Source organism: Drosophila sechellia, chromosome 3L, assembly GCF_004382195.2.
Source record: "Drosophila sechellia strain sech25 chromosome 3L, ASM438219v1, whole genome shotgun sequence".
Lineage (NCBI taxonomy): Eukaryota > Metazoa > Arthropoda > Insecta > Diptera > Drosophilidae > Drosophila > Drosophila sechellia.
In genome coordinates, this window is record NC_045951.1 from 12131588 (window position 1) to 12147932 (window position 16345).

The 16345-nt window shown below is 43.7% G+C and overlaps 2 long non-coding RNA genes across 5 annotated transcripts; both read right to left on the bottom strand.

Moving 5' to 3' along the window:
* Window positions 1–706: 706 nt before the first annotated feature.
* LOC116801197 lies at window positions 707–2715 on the bottom strand. 4 transcript variants are annotated; one of them, XR_004361840.1, is made up of 5 exons: window positions 2701–2715; window positions 2379–2632; window positions 1759–2017; window positions 1663–1678; window positions 707–1601 (listed from the first exon to the last, which is right to left on the bottom strand). It is a non-coding gene; the product is annotated as an uncharacterized LOC116801197 (long non-coding RNA). The 4 variants fall into 4 exon arrangements; XR_004361838.1 differs by having other exon boundaries at window positions 2089–2632; XR_004361837.1 differs by having other exon boundaries at window positions 1759–2632.
* A 4823-nt stretch (window positions 2716–7538) lies between these two features.
* Window positions 7539–10134, bottom strand: LOC116801095. The gene is made up of 3 exons (XR_004361772.1): window positions 10073–10134; window positions 8271–8684; window positions 7539–8108 (listed from the first exon to the last, which is right to left on the bottom strand). It is a non-coding gene; the product is annotated as an uncharacterized LOC116801095 (long non-coding RNA).
* Window positions 10135–16345: the final 6211 nt, after the last annotated feature.

Below are 16345 nucleotides of genomic sequence, written 5' to 3' on the forward strand. Positions count from 1 at the left end.
AATAGAAATTCCATTTAAGGGCGTTCGACTGTGTGTGTTCGACTATGTGCCTGCTTCTAATTGCGTTTCGTGCAACTTTTTCGGGGATGGGCGCATTAATTATGGCCGCCTTGGCTAACGCCTGCCGGCCGCCATTATTTCGGCAGCAAAGTGCCCAAGTTCCAGCCAGATAGCCATCTAGTATCTACATCCCAGCCCAAAGTTACCCAAAACTAAGAGCCCAGCCCCGTGTGCCTTGCATATTTGTGGTAGCCACGCTTCCTGTTTTTGTTTGCTCGCCTGTCCGTTTGTCCGCCGTCCGTTTGTCCGTTTGTCCGTTGTCCGGCTGAAAATATTCCAAACAATGTAGACAAGAAGTGCTCAGGCCGGGCGGAGTTTTTGTGGCCGTGGTTAGCGACGCGGTGGTGTTTACCCACATGTAGGCATATGCATATGCTGATTTCCACCAAGGCGGGGGTCATAGTCTTTTTTTTTTGAGGGGGGCTTGTGCTGGAGGAGTGGGCCGCCAGCTTGGTGAACCGTGAAAAACCCTGGGGTAGAACACTCCTCCAACCCAAACAGAGAATAGGAATTTCGTAATGCTAACAAACAAATAGAAAATAACTTTTAGGCACAGCACTGTAGCTTCCTCATAGAGAAAAACCTTTTGCTAGAGGTTCTATACACAAAGAGAAAACTATTGCAATCCATAAGATACGAAAATATCTTCTTTGTATACAAATGTCTATATTGGCCAGCTTAAATTTAATTGATATATTTTAACGTTTCAAATACCAATATATATTACCCTTATAAAATCTATAATAGAGGGCATCTTCAGAATAAGCTATCTTAGAAGTAGTTTTTGTAATTCTTTCTTCAGTTATATATGTAGTAAAATATATTTTTCTCAGCGCAAGACCTTCTTTCTAGATACCAAATCCAACGGAAATATGCTCAAGTTTCTGTTTTTGTTGGTCGGAAATGTTTAGCGCTTGCTCAGAATGATTAAAGTGTCGCTTTTTGTCTAGTTCCAGTTGCTTTTTCCCATTTGCATACAAATGTTCGTCAAAATCTCGCTGAGTAATGCGAAAGCAAACAAATCTACGTATTTCATTGTAGGTTAAATTGCAACAACTTCCTGATTCTTCTTAAAAGTTGGTGTAACCGCGAATTAGATTTTGAAATGCCATTAACTCTGACATTCTGCGGTTATTTGTTGGGGCTTTCACCAATCTTTTAGAAAATAAGGTATTTTTATATAATATACTATATGAATTACAGATTAATAATAATTATTTTGTAACACTTTCTGACTTAGTTATGATGGCGTTATAATCCCTTAATCCATTTCTCGGCTCCGTCACTCAGATTTCGATACTGAAATCGGCGGGCGGCTGAGTCATGTGGTCCTCCTTCGATATCACGACGAGCACGCACCACTCGGCCGGCGGAATGTAATGATTAACTCTTCGCAGTTGCTAAATTAAGTGAGTTTTTACTGCTCCCCACGAAAAGGGGGAGGGGGGGGGCACAAGGTGTTTGGGGAGTGTCGCCGAGCCGGGGATACTGCATCATCGACTGCAGTCAACTTGCAGTTGGCCAGCTGAAAAGTGAGCCGGCTAAGGGGGGAGAGCGGAAGATCACATTGCGTGTCTGGGGCCAGAAATGATTTCCACATACCACAGCAGTTAAAGCCCTTAAGTCAGGGAGAAAATCCAATTAAATTCGGTAGCGAAAGAAATAAGTCTGAACTGTCGGCAAAATGATTCTACATACACGTATTTGCGTCAACATTGATTTCGCAGCAAACAGAAACATCCAAACAGGGATTCGCTCTGCTTGGGACTCCTCGCCGGATTCGGGGGCCAGTGCGGACATCGAGCGGATCCAAGACAAAGACGCTCCAAGACGAATGTAGTTCATGTGCATGGCGATGGCGTGATTGAGGACGAACCCGAGGACAGCGGCAGCAACAACAACAGCAGCAGAAGCAGCAACTTCAGCAAAAACGGGAGCAGCGGCAACATCAGCAGCGCTAGCAATAGTACACATAGAAAAAATACTACACATTAATTTTGTTAAATTAAGATTAATGAGTTACTTAACTGTCATTCTATAAACACTAGGCTATCATTATAAAAAAATTTAGATATATATATTCTAAAGGGTTTTATTGCATATATACTCCAATCTTGCTTTTAGCTGATTCATGAAAAATTAGATTCCACTGGTATCCTTATAATTCCTTATTTTTTCACCGTGCAACATCAACATTAGCCACATGAGGCAGCCACTTGAGTTCGGTTGCTGCAGCTTAGTGAGGCGTGATTTGGGCTTAGGCGTCTGCCCGAACTCGCATTCGATTTGGCTCTCTCAGTTTAAGTTTGAGTTCTTACAAAATCCTTGCCGCAGACCGCAAAACCGTCCAAAAGTTGCGTGCCCATAGGTCTTCTGTGTAATTGTGCAACAATTGTCAGGAGCTGTAGCTGTTGCCTCCGCTGGCCCCGATTTCCGTTGATCCGCTCCTGAATGAGGCTCCTTAAGTAGCAGTTGGCGCTGTGTGTGCCCCCTTTCGGTTGTCTCTTTTAAGGGCAGAAACCGCAATCAAGACACGGACACGTCATGCAGCTCAAAAAACAACAGAAAATCTCTAGAGAGAGAGAAAAAAGGCATGTATATGTATAATACTCCTCCAGCTAAGTCGATTGTGCCGACTACCTTCGTGTCTGCGTCAAACTTGCGGAAATCTGATTTTAAAATTATTAACAACATGCAATGGCTAAATAGTTTTGCATTCGATAACAAAAGCCGCTCCTCCAGAGCCAGTTTCGAATAAAAAAAACGTATCCAAACTGCATGGCCTGAAAAGTTGGAAAAATGCTAAGAAATGTGGGGAAAATATTCGTGTTTAGTGACCGCATCATATAATTCACGAATTCAAATGCAAACCATCGAATGGCTAGCGAACCGTTATAGGGTTAATTAAATGCAGATACAGTAGCTCCCGTTTCCACGACGGTTTCTCCACATTTCCAAGCTCCAAACGCCAAACGCCAAGTTCCAAGCTACAAGCTCCAATGCAGCTGCAATTAGAAGTTGCACAAAAAGCGCAATAGGAAAAAAGCACAACACACACGGTGGAAAACTGAAAATGAAAAACAAAATGGCGATAACTACCGCAATTTGCATATAAATGGACGTAGAAACGTCTTTAGTCACCCGAATCTTGAGCAAACCATAGGAGCGATTAACATTGTTGTCGACCGTCTGGGGAAAGGGGAAGGGGGCGTGGGAGGCAGAGGCGCCACAGGGGGCAGCTCGCAACTCGCAACATCGCAGCCAAGTGCAGTGGCAACGGTAGCAACAGCAAAATCGCAACAAAATGGCGGAACAGCCGACAGAGCGTGGCACCAACACCAGCCAGGATTCCCCACCCCCCTGGCAACCGACTTTCCACTCCCCACTTCAACACCAAAACCAAGCCAAAACCAACACCCCACCATGGGCAATGGTAATGGTGATGGTGATGGTAATGGTGGTGCCATCAAGCGTGTTGGTTCGGTGGGCAAGGAACTACTACTTCTGCTACCACTACTACTAAAACTGCTGCTGCCAGGCAGATGGCCTCGACCTCCTAGTACAGTGAGAGAAATTATTAGGATATGGCAACAAATCAAAACAAGAAGAAAGTAAATGATGTGGTAAATGGAAAGTAAATGGTATGGAGTATTTGATACAAGGTTATAAGGATAATAAAGATTTCTTTGTACTTGTCTGTTGATATATTAGTTGCTTACATTTTTTTAATACTACTTCCTATACAAGAATCTATCAAAAGTTGCAGTGTACCTGGCTTTTTAGCTGATGGTGTTCCCAGACCTCTTTAAAGCCCTTTGGCCACCGACTTGTGGCGAAGCGACCAACTCTCATATGGTTTGGTAATTGCGATTGTTTTTGTTCGAGTGGCGGGGCATTGGCTGCAGAAACGCGACCACCCGCGTCCCCCACCTCCGACTGCCGCCCACTTGGCACCCGCTCCGCCACTGCCACCCACTTCCTTCCAAACAGACCACCCACTCCCACCCCACAGGCCAGCTCATAGCATTGATATCACCCATTGTGCCGCCGGCACGGCTGTTATTATGCAAATGCCATTCACAGGTAATTACCACGCTGCACCGTTATAATTGCACTCGAAGCCCAGCTAGAAATCGCGATTGCAGTTCGCAGTTTTCAGCTTTTCACCGTTTCTGCTTTCCGAAATGGGGGAAAAAACCCAAAAAAAATACAAAACAAACGTTGGAAAATCGAAGCCGCCAACAAGATGTTGCTGCCACTAATTGCAGTAGCTAGCTGCTCAGTTGAGACTCCCTTTGGCAGCCGTACATCCGTACATCGCAGATGCGAAATCCACCCGACTTGGCCATTTCGAAACTCCGTTCAAATGGCAGACACAAGCCGACACGATTGTGGCTTTTACAATCTTTTAAAGACTTACAATGGCCACTTATTGCAAATCTATACGAACCTCAAAATTACTTTTTCCGGCAAGAAAAAGGTCATTTAAATAAAGAAAACTTATTAGGCAAATATTGGGCATACATCATTTCCTTTGCCATAAATGTGTTTTGCTTTGCCATTAAAACGATGAGTTAGTTATGCACAAGTTCGATTTTCCTGGAATTTTACTTTCACTTTCCATAAGCTGATAAGGCTGCAATCATTAGTTGATTGTACTATAACAACATAAAACATACAAAGTTGAACAATTACCTTTAGTTACCTACATTAAAAAGACATACTTCGTTTAACTAGCTAGCTGTCATTGAAGGTCCACAAAACACCTAAATTTGTATATATTTTTTTTTAGAGACACATTGTTGCATCGATTTGGTTATCCCATAAATTGATAAGCTGCGTTGGATTTCAATAAATTGGTCATATTAAGGTGGCTGTTGCAATGGCACCGCCACAGATGCTTATCTCGAACCTGACCTGTTACCTGAATGCTGTTACAGCACCTGGGGGCATCTCGGCACCCTGGATCCAATGGGACACTTATGTGCCGCTGACACTTCTCGAGACATCTTGGACTGAGCCAGTGGAGCAACATCTGCAGCGGCGGGCAAATTAGAATAACTTAAAGACACGGCGGCACGCATTAAAATCGACTGCAGGCGATGCAATCTGCGGAATCGGCATCTTCAGCTCCTTTCGATTTCTGTTGCTGGTCAGTTGAGTTCGATTCGGTTCAGTGTTGTTATTTTGATTTTGTTTTACTGACTTTTTACGCGCGAATCCCTTACACTCTGCTCGACTCTCGCCCGCTATCAAAAAGTAATAAATCTGGCGCTGATCCATCGTAAATCTTTGCGTTCCCTTCATGATTTACCCACATAAATCAAAATTATCGAGCCTCCAGACTCCGGACTTTTTTTTTCCGTTTTTGAAGGCCCAAGAATCGGGAGGAATCGGGGGTATTGGGTATTGGGCGTTAAGAACTTGGCCTGTTAACTGCTCGAAAGTGTTAAATGCATTCAATCTGCGAACTTGTCGCGACTGATTGGGCGGTTTGCGTTGAGTCCGAGTCCCGGGCATCATCATATTCCATTAGCTCGGGTTTTGTTGACAAATCTTGGGCTTGGGTTATGGCGAGTCTTTTGGTTATTGCATTTAGTGCCTCAATTATCACCCCAAAGAATTTCCAGCTGTCGGTTCAATCAAACGGATCAACCAGCCACAAACCAAGATACCACAAAGTTTGGATGTACATATATCTGCTCACGCACCTTTCTCGCCGAAAGAAAATTCGTCACATGCAAAGTTAAATTACCTGTAGGGCTAATTTCATTTAATTTTCGGCCACTCAGCCATAGAAAAACGAAAGAAGATGCGGAGCGAGCGCTACAATTACAGCATATTTTCCCCAATTAATAATTAATAATTTGTTTGGGTCACGAACGGTTCATCGTGGCTCTGTGAACTGGAGGGCAACAGTTTGTACGCATATGTATATATTTTTTTTGGTTATTTGGGTGAAGGAAGCCAGGAGGAAAGGAAAGGCGACCTGACCCGCCTCCAGACGGAACAATCCGGCTGACTGAGACGCTTAATTGCTGTCACAAAAGACGGGCTCGGAATCGGAATTGGAAGTGGTTGTGCCACTTGGTACTGGAGTGCAGGTGAAAATCTTTTGTGGCCAAGACAAAGACCCACCTGGTGGAACACGCAAGGCCAGTCAGAGGTGCAGAACACATTTTGTGTGCGATCTCCGTTTCCTTTCCGTGAACTTCGTGACCCCCGTGACATGGCTAATTCAACCGTCAGTTGGCTGACATCGAATCTGAGCGATTTCCTTCTTGGCCAGATTTCACTGTCAGCTGTTGCTGCATGGGAAAACCTGTAGAACGTATACACTTATTCGATTTAATTATAACTATTTAGGCATTAATAGCAAGTTGATTTTGTTTCATATAATTATAGAAAATTCAAGGGGGATTTTTAAAAGTTACTCAACGTTCTAAGACTTGGTTTAGTTTAAGAAGCACACATTACCCATTGAACACATTTTACTTGCAATTTTGTTCCCTGTGTTTTTAGTTTTCCGCGAATTTCCCCCCTTTTCAGCTGGTTTTGCTCCAATTCAGCCTCAATTTGTGACTTGCGCATAGCCATAAATTAATTGATGCCCTGGCCAGCTAGCTGAGTGATAACCATCGCTTCCTCCCGAACCATCGCTCCCCGTTTCCCACTCCCTGTTCCAGATCCTGTTCCACCATCGCATTCCCCTTGCATTTGAGCTTCGGGGAAAACTGTGCGCAGCTTCCCTGATTCTGCGGCCAATAGAGACATCACCATCGGCGTTAAACCCATCGCAATCCCTGCTCCCTTTTCCCTTTGCCTTTTCCCATGAACCCACTTTGCCCACTCTTGCCGAACCACTTGAGTTATGTGTGTCTCGGGCTGTGAATGAAGCGATGTGCGACCAGGATTGGCTAATGTACTGGATTCGGGCTGTGTCCGCTCCGTGGCTGCCACTGCCCACTCAGTCGGCCGATCCCATCCCATCCCATCCAGAACCATCTCGCCCCAGCTTGTCCCCCTAGTCCATATCATCAAAATTGTCGTTGGCTCGCAGTTAAATTAAGTCATAAATTTAGTATTTATCTGCTGAATGTAGTTTGTTGTCCGGTCATCACTTCAGCGTCAGCCTTTGTCGCCGCTGCCCAACCAAAAGCCGGTCGTCCATCGCACAGTGGGTGCGATTCGAATTTGCAAATTAGAAAATCAATGCTTAATTATACCAAATAGTTTGTCAAAATGCCGAAAATCATGTCAAGTTTAATATTCTGATCAAAGAAATGAAACTGTGTGTTTTCTCTCTAGCAGAAACCAATGGCAGAGCAAATAGTGCTACTGTAAAATAATTCTTAGAAAATCCTTTTCCACTCAAAATCTCAGTTTTTGCTAAAAACTTGAATGTATCATTTGAATTTTTAACTCTTATTGAAAATTATTGAATTATTAAGTTATTTATTAATTTGTTACTTATTTTTGTTTGTTTCTTTGCGAATCTGGCCCACTGTGCTGTGGCCCGTGAAAGCCGCTCTTATCCAGGTTGCTGTTGCTGCTTTTATGGCAGCAGATAGCTTGCATGTGTCACCCGGCGCGGCGCCCCCTTTCAATCCACTCGCCTCCTTGGCTTTTTCAGCATCTCTCGATCCAGATCCTCGATCGAGCTGGACATTGGCATTGGTTCCGTTCCGTTCCAATCCAATCCGATCGCATCCAAGTCCATCCGATTCGCTACGTTCCGGGGCAGCGGCTTAGCCCCACTTAACCGGCATCTTGGGGCGTTGCGAGTAATTGGATTGAGTTGGCTTCTCTCCATCGAAGAGCCTCATTCGCACTGCCAAAATATCTGAAAACATGGCCCCATGGGAACCACTCACTCCGAATTTCAGATTTATTGGCGCACATCAATTAGCTGACACTCGGTATCCCAGGATATCGAATCAAACGCCGCCGGCAGCCAAAGTGGCACAAATCATTGATAATACAGATCAATACCGACCTGTCGCCAATTAGTCACTCTTTGTCACTCGTGACGCACTGCATCAGGAAATCTAGAAATGGGAATGAGAATGGGTATCAGTACCTCGGGCTTTTTGGCTGTTTACTATTTGGGCTATTGTCCTGCAGGCCATTTATTGAAACATGATGCGTATAACGCATTATGGTTATTTTTAAATGTCAGCCCAGATTGGCTGTGGATCGGCAGTATTCACCTGTATGCCACTGGGAGTCGCACAGTTGCAGGTAACCGAGTGGTCGGCAATTGTCATTGTCGTTGTCGCTGTCACCAGTGGATATTATTATTATTATGGCATATTGCCGCCGTGTGACAGCCAGTCGAGATATAGAGACAGATTCCCGATGACACCGAGTCTCACACAATCCGGCCAAAACCCAACTCCATCTCACGTGCGCCCCTTACCATATCTTTTTTGGGTTTCTCTCTCTTTTTTTTACTCCTCTGGCGGCAGCGTGAAATATTTTGACAAATCGCAGACCACTTAATCAAAAATCATCAGCATCGCAAAGGGATCGATGTTTTGTATTGAGGTATCATGGCATCGTGGTAAGAAGGTATCAAGGTATCTGGGTATCTGGGCGCATAAAGGACGAGCCGGCGGCGGTGCCTGTGTGGGTTGAACAAGAGATTTCCGTCGAAGCCGATAAAAGGTTATGAACGACAGCCCGCTGGGGTGCAAGATGCACTGCGGCAAAAGTTGGAGACTAATAGCAAGGCATATTCAAATCATTAATAAATACGAGTACAATTTTGAAATGTACATTCAGCCCATTTAAATGAACTCTTAAGTGATTCTAATCCAACCATAAAATGACAGTTTAAGTTATAAGAACATGAAGTAAGAATAAATAAACTTAAATATCTTATAAATATGTTAGAATCTGCATATCTGCAGCATTTATTTTTCTGAATATTTTCTTAGCTTTAAATACTTATTTTTTGGGCACCCCTTTTCTCCCAGTGTAAATACCCAAATTTGGAAGCTTCACAGTGCTTGTGTGTCGCACTTGTCGCCTGCCTAGAGGTGAAAATTATGAGTATGGGTATGGGAAAGCCTCTCATACACACACGTTTTCCGTAATGACTGTTCATTTGTGTTAACACGTGATTAGAGCCCGAATCAATCTTAATAATGAGCAACGTGACATCGCAGGGGGTTACAGCCAGGGCTAACTATCTGGTAAATTATAGATTATAGCCGTGGTAGCTAACCGATTGAAGTCGCGCGCATCTGACTGCCTCATATATTCTCATATATCCATGTATCCATGTATATATGTAGCTTCGCCTCGGGGCGATCAGCCATATAAATGGCCAAACATTTATCAATAAAGTGCGACGTGACCAATTAACCGTTTCTCGAGTCAATAAAACGCATCATTAAAAGTGTTTGCCTAGCAGACAAGTCCTCGGTTAAACAAGATGAGACGCACATGTGACTCCATTCATCGGCATCCTTGGATAATGATAGCCGAATAAAAAATAAGCCATTGAAAACATTGCATTGACATAAACAGGTGATAGATGCATACACATCAAAATCTGTTTTTTTTTATTGTGCGGCAATAATTATTAATGCTTTGCGAGCAGGTGTGTCAACTGCACTGAAAAATAAGTCTTTACTTTGTAAGTTTTAAAGATTTAAATGTGAGAATTAACCATGAAATAAATACAAAATACATCAAATTGATAAGAGGTATGTAAAGTATCTCACTAGTTTACAGATACAATAGCATACAATAGCATACTGAAATTAAATTTCTATATTTAAGAAAGTAGTTTTTGGGATTTATATCTTACTTGAATGCACAGTATTACATGTTTTTTTTCATAATAATACAAAAACTTGAATTGTATATAATTTTCTATGTAATACGAAACTAAATTGATCATCTTATTGAACCATGTTTCTTAACATAAATGAACTATGATATTTCCATATCCGCTCTAAAATTTGAGTCCAAGCACACGCACATTAGAATACTTATGATGTACCTGCCCATATCGGGGTGCTCCAATTCACTGGCTCCGATTCGGATGGCGTACTCCAGATGCTGCGATCGACTGAGTCCGTAATTAAAGTCGATCGATCAGGAAACAAATGCTAAAATCACGCAACTCCAAGTGAGTCAAATGCGGCGGCGGCAGCTGAAGGAGCACGAACTGCGAAAGGTCGATTGCGATTGCTTCATCCGACAGCCAGGTGATGAGCCATCATGCGAGGCCAGTTCTCTTGTATGGACGGATACCTATATTAGAGCATCGATGAGAGAAGTCCAATCGGTGATTTGGTGAACTGGTGTATCCAGCGATCTGACGATCCGAGGATCGAACTTGATGGGCGCGCACGCGATTGATTAAAAAACCACCGCGGAGTTTGTTTAAAAGTGTGGGCTAATTTTCATAGACAGCGCACGCTGGACACGCGCATGATGCGTATCTGGGATCTCTGGGCTACCCGACGTCCCATCTAACTATGGTCACTTTGGGTGCAGAGCCCAGAGGAGCTGTCTTGTCGTGCGTCAAAGGCTGAAACTCACCTGTCTGCTCATCGGCATTTCCGCCGGCTACTCCACAAAAAATGTAGAAGCTATAGGAACGCACAACAACCAAAAAAAAATCGAATGTTGCATCATTATCGAGAACATTTTTGTCCAAATTTATTCCATATTCAACGAGTCCTTGCACACATTGCTCTAATTTTTTCCGCTGCTTATCGTCCTTTTTTTTTAATCACCGAGTGCCTGGACCCCTTTTCACCTTGCGATGTGGAGTGGACCCTGTTTTGATGAATTGATGATGGGGTCTGGATGCGTTGGAAAAACGCCTAGCGAACGACGAACCCTTTTTGGTTTTTCTTAATTTGGAATTTATTTAAATCCACAATGGTCGATGGGAAGGGCAGGAAGGGAGCCAACTGTAGTCAGTCAGTCAGTCAGTTCGAGGTGGTTCGTCGCCCCCGTTCCGATGTGGCAGGTGCAGTTGCAGTGCTGCTCCTCCTGTCGGTGGCATCATCATTGCGATGACCCTTTTCTGCCGCGATGCTAATGCATAAATAACACGTTCCCGGCTCTTTTTTAGTTCTTGGCTGTGAACTCCCAGCCCTTTTGGCTGCCAGCTACTGCCACTGCCATTACAGCGGCCACTCACCGAAAATTTTTAAAAGGCGTTTAGCTTGTTACCTTTTAATAATACCATTTAATTCCCCGTTGTTGCGGCGTAGGCGCGGAACCATCAATCAGACCGTGCAGATAGCGCCGCATTCGAGGACCGGACACAATGCTCTCCACTCCTCTCCTCTCCTCTTGGCCGGCAATTCATAATTTATTTGCGTTTTTGTCCATCACGTTGGCTTCATTTTTTAGCCCGTCACTTGCCGATGGACAGCTGGAGATGCCTGGCTGGCGAAGAAGCCCCCCTTCAGCCTGAGCTCACCACTTCGAACTCCTTTTTCTGGGGAAAACTGAGTGGCGGGAATGTGATCGTGTCCCCACAGATGTCAATCTCTAGATGGCTTCATCGAACACCTATCTATTCGAAATAGCATGTTTAAAAGTTTATATTAAAGCATACTAAACTTAGAGTATTAATTTAAGCATGCCCTCTCTTAGGTAAACGAAATAGCTCGACTCCTTAGTAGTTCACTGGTTTATGACCCATGAAAGTGGGCAGATTGAACATTATCCATTAATGACCACCAGCAGTGGGGTTGGCAAAAGTGGATACTTTCAGCCCTTTCAGCATTGGCACCACAAATTCCCGTGGACATTGCAATGCCAACATGAACATGGCCGACTGACGCACGCAAATGGGCGTCACCCGAATCCGCTCCCAACTCACCCAACTCTATGGATATGTATATGGAACAGCCCTCAGTGCTCGAAAAATCCATGGGGTGAGTGGGTGCCGCCAAGTGGCTACTGGCCGGCAGTAGCCATCCATCCATCCATCCATCCATCCAGCCATCCATAGACTCATTCATCCACATCCACAACCACATCCACGACCATCCATGAGGGGGTGTTTGTGGTCTGCTATTTTGACGTGGCTGGCAGGCCAGCTGGCCAGGCTAATTTAAGAATAAATTATGTGACACTATGCGGGCGGAGTGGCTGCAATTCGACGGCCATTAAAATCGGCAATCACCGGTAGTCAATACCGGCTATTTGCGCTCGCAATCGGTGTTGCAGTGAAAGGCAGCGGGTGAGCATCGTCCAAAACAGAAGTGCACTGGGAGAAATTAGGCACAACATCAGAGCAATAGGATACAGATTAAATGGAGGCACAAGGATTATATTTGATCAGATTATATTACTCGTTATATCAATTGTTTTAAGATTTTACATCATTAAATATTAACTACTAGTTACCTTTATATATATCTTTATAAATATATATAAATATATTCCTTAAAAATTTAAAAAAATTACATTTCATAGTATGCTTTAAAGGAAAGCTGTTTACAAAAAGTAAGTGAAATAATACATATTTCTTAAGAAGATTGTAGCAGTCTTATGAAAGACTGACTTTAGTGCTTCTTTTTCTAATCTAAGCTATTTATTAAAAGACCCTTTATTTGCAACCGGAAAATTCCTTAAAAATAATTCATGTAGCTAACAAATTTTTATTTTTTGTAAACATTTTTTGCCAGTGTATGGATCCAAATTGAATAATGCTGGGCAGTGTCAGGGTTCGAGAGCTTGCAGGAAGCCGAAGACGCAAATTGCAGGGTAGCGCCATTTCGGGCGAAAGATCGGCGGGCGGATGAGGATCTTTTGGAGCTGCAGTGGGGTCTGGAACTGGATCAGGATCAGGGAATAGGTCCAAAGATTGGGGCAGGCGTGTGGAGCTGCAGTCTGCGTCTGCAGCTTTTTGTGTTTATGAAGTTGTGGATTTTTCGCCGGTTTAATTTTCGAGCTGACTGCAATTACAAGCCGTAAATTTGTCATGGCGCGATAAATTGGATGGTGGCTGGAGCTGGGATCTTGGCGGGATCGGGTCGGGGGTGGAGTGCCCAGACAGCCTGGGCAGCCTAATGCATGTAATCTGCCACTCAACACCCTGCCAGATCGTCCGGTCCGCGGTGCCGGATTGAGATTGGTATTAAGTCTGGACTCGGCGCTTGTTAACCAATTTGGCACGCCTGTGCAATGGGATATAGGAATCTGGAATATGGGATCTGAGATGTATTATCACCATTGGATGGATGCACTGAATCCCGGATGGCTGGTCAGCCATTTTATGGCCCATAATCAGCAACAAACTAAATAGGAGTCCCCGGTATAATCGCCGCTGGCCAATTCAAGCTCACATTTTGGCCTGGTTAATTAAATACAGATTTCGCTTTAATGGCCGATAAAACTTGATGAGAAATTTTAATGGCGCGCCGAGAGGCGATCGCTTCAGGATCGCTAAATCACCGTTAAAGCGATAACGCCCTATTCCAACCATCCAACCAACACAACACAAACCATAGTCCGTAGTCCGTAGTCCGTCGAAATATCCATTTTACGATCCAATTGCCAGCGAAATCCCACTTTCAATGCCATTCTACGATCCTGGTTTCCCACTTACTTTGTTGCCGAGGCGCACAAAATTAACTACTGATGAATGGCGACGCTGGCAAGGCACTGGCAAAAATCTATATTTCAGTCTCTAAATATTTTGAAATAATTAAATATTTAAAAAACAAAACATACATATATTACTTAAGTATTTATGTGAAATCAAAAACAACTGCCACTGATTCCCCTTAAGGGGAACAATGTATGTGTGTTCACACATTCGTTTCATTTCATTCATTCAATTGATTACCAGCTAATGAGTCTAACAATAATTAGTTTTTGTACTTAAAAATGTTATAAATATTTTCTATAATTTTTCCAATTCCTTCTGTGCATTTGCCAACAAAAGTCGACCCAATCGGATGCGCGTAGACATAATGCCCCATCCATACAATCTGGAGCTCTGGTTCAAAGTCACCAAGTCACTGACAAAAATGTTGTAAGCCGCTCTTAACCAGCCGACTGTTGTGCGATTTTTTTAATGCCTCCGCCCGCGGTCGATGTTGCACTTTCTGCTGCTTTTGCTGCAGCGGCTTACACTATGCAGCAGTCGCAGAATGGGGCATTCATCCGCCGGACGGGGCATAAAATTAAAATGTTGCACGCTCCACCATCCGGGTACGAATGTTTTCAAGTGTTTTGAGTGTATGTTTGAGTGTTGCTGTCTTCGAGTCTTTTGGCGACCCGGCGCGCTCATTAAAAACGCCATAAATGCAATAAAACGTAGAGCAAACATCGATTAAACAATATTTATGGGGCTTCACTTGCACATTGTTCGCTGGCTACGCGCCCTACGGCTTTTGCCAGCGGCTTATACGTGGACGCGGCCGCGATTCCGATGCGGCAGCCACAGCTGGTCACCCTTTTTGTCCAGCTCTTGCCACCGATCCATCCGACTGGTTGGTTACCCGGCCAAATCCGGCCCAAGTTGGCCAGGTTCTCGGCTGCTTTTTGCCAACCATACGGCCCCCATTTCACAGCTATTGCCACACATTTGTCACATCTTCATGCGCCACCAACTTGGCCGGAAGCCCATGTTGTGAAGGACTTTTGCTTAAGCCGGTGCTTACATGACTCGGAATTACCTTTTTGGATTTTAAACAAAATTGTTTAGTGCTGGAAAAATTGAAATAATTACTTTAGATATAAGCTGTAGAATTAGATATGTTTTAGGTGTTTTGATTGAGAAATTGTACAGAGTTCTCTTAAGGGAAACAAATAATGGAAAATAAGTTAGAATTATAGGATTTATTAGTATTTAGTATTTATTAGTATTTAGCTTCTATATTATTCATTAAATTATTTATTATAATCATTGTTTATATCTAGACTATGCCACTATTAAGAGTTCTCCAAAAGGTTGCTTAACAGTAGGCATACATTTTGTATAATTGGTTTATAATATATTACTTAAACTCTTACAAACTAGTCTATAATTTAGTGTCATCCCATGGCCAATCAATTAAGCCGCAGTTGTGTCACTGACATCTTCATTTGGAGCATCTTGTGTGCGGAAGATTATGGAAATTACTGCAAATTAAATAAACATTTTGGATACGAAGCGGAACATATCAATTTTGGATCGCAAAAGTGAGGACCTTTAAAAAGGCAGGCAGGCAACTTGAGGCGAGCGAAAATATGGGCAATTTCACGAGTCCGGATCTTGTGGTTTGGGATATTAGTGAAAAGTCGAGGAATACTCGGAACGAGGGCAGCTGTTTTGGCCCGAAAGGTTCAAGTGTTAAGACAATGGCAGTGCACGGCGCTCAATGAATAACAATTACAGCTATTAATCTTGGCTAAAACGGCTGGGCTGGTCTGCCAGTTTCGATCCGGCAGTGTGGTTAGACATTACGTACTGCTCCTTTTTTTATACATACTTTTTTTTTTATTTTGCCTGGCAATTTGAGGAGCATTTATTTATTTGTTAAGTGGCCATAAAAGCGGTCACGGCAATACCAAATGCAAAAGGCAAAAGGCGAAGGCAACTGCATTGGCCTTTTCTTTTTATTAATTTATACATTTTGTATATGTAATAATTGTGCGGAAAACGGAAACAATGGAGGTTGTGTAATGCGGCCCGGCCACTCAAGGCGGTAAGGGGCGTACATGGTGTGTGCGGTATTAAAAGTGGGCGTGGCACTGCCGGACCATCTGGCGCTGGACAAGTCAGTCAGGCAGCCTGTGGCTCAATGGAAAAGGAGTGAAAATTGCTCGTAATTACCAAGTCACACACACGCAGATATATAGTATATATCTGCGTATGTGAAGTGAATGCAAATGGTAAATATGGTCATTATCTGGTCCAAATTCGAGCACCAGGCAACCACTAACCGGCGCACAACGCTTTTTCTAGACGAATAGCACTCGAAAGCGCGACTTGGTCCGCCATGCCGGTTGTCCCAGAACCAGACCCTCCTCCTGGCCAAAAAAAAAAAAAACAGCCCAGTGGCTATATACACATCTATATACACATACCCCCCGCCATGGCCACTCATGTGCACAGGAAGCACTCGCGATGGCGATCAGCGCACTTACCAACGCTGCTTACGGCCATAACCATCCGGAGTTGGCTTCCAGAGAATGGAGCACACGGTGGACTGCCACTGCAGTAGCCATGCCATTATAATCATGCACCACAGACAGACGGACCTCTTTCTTGGCCCGGCTATCTTTATTTATTGTGCCTGTCTTGCTGTCCATA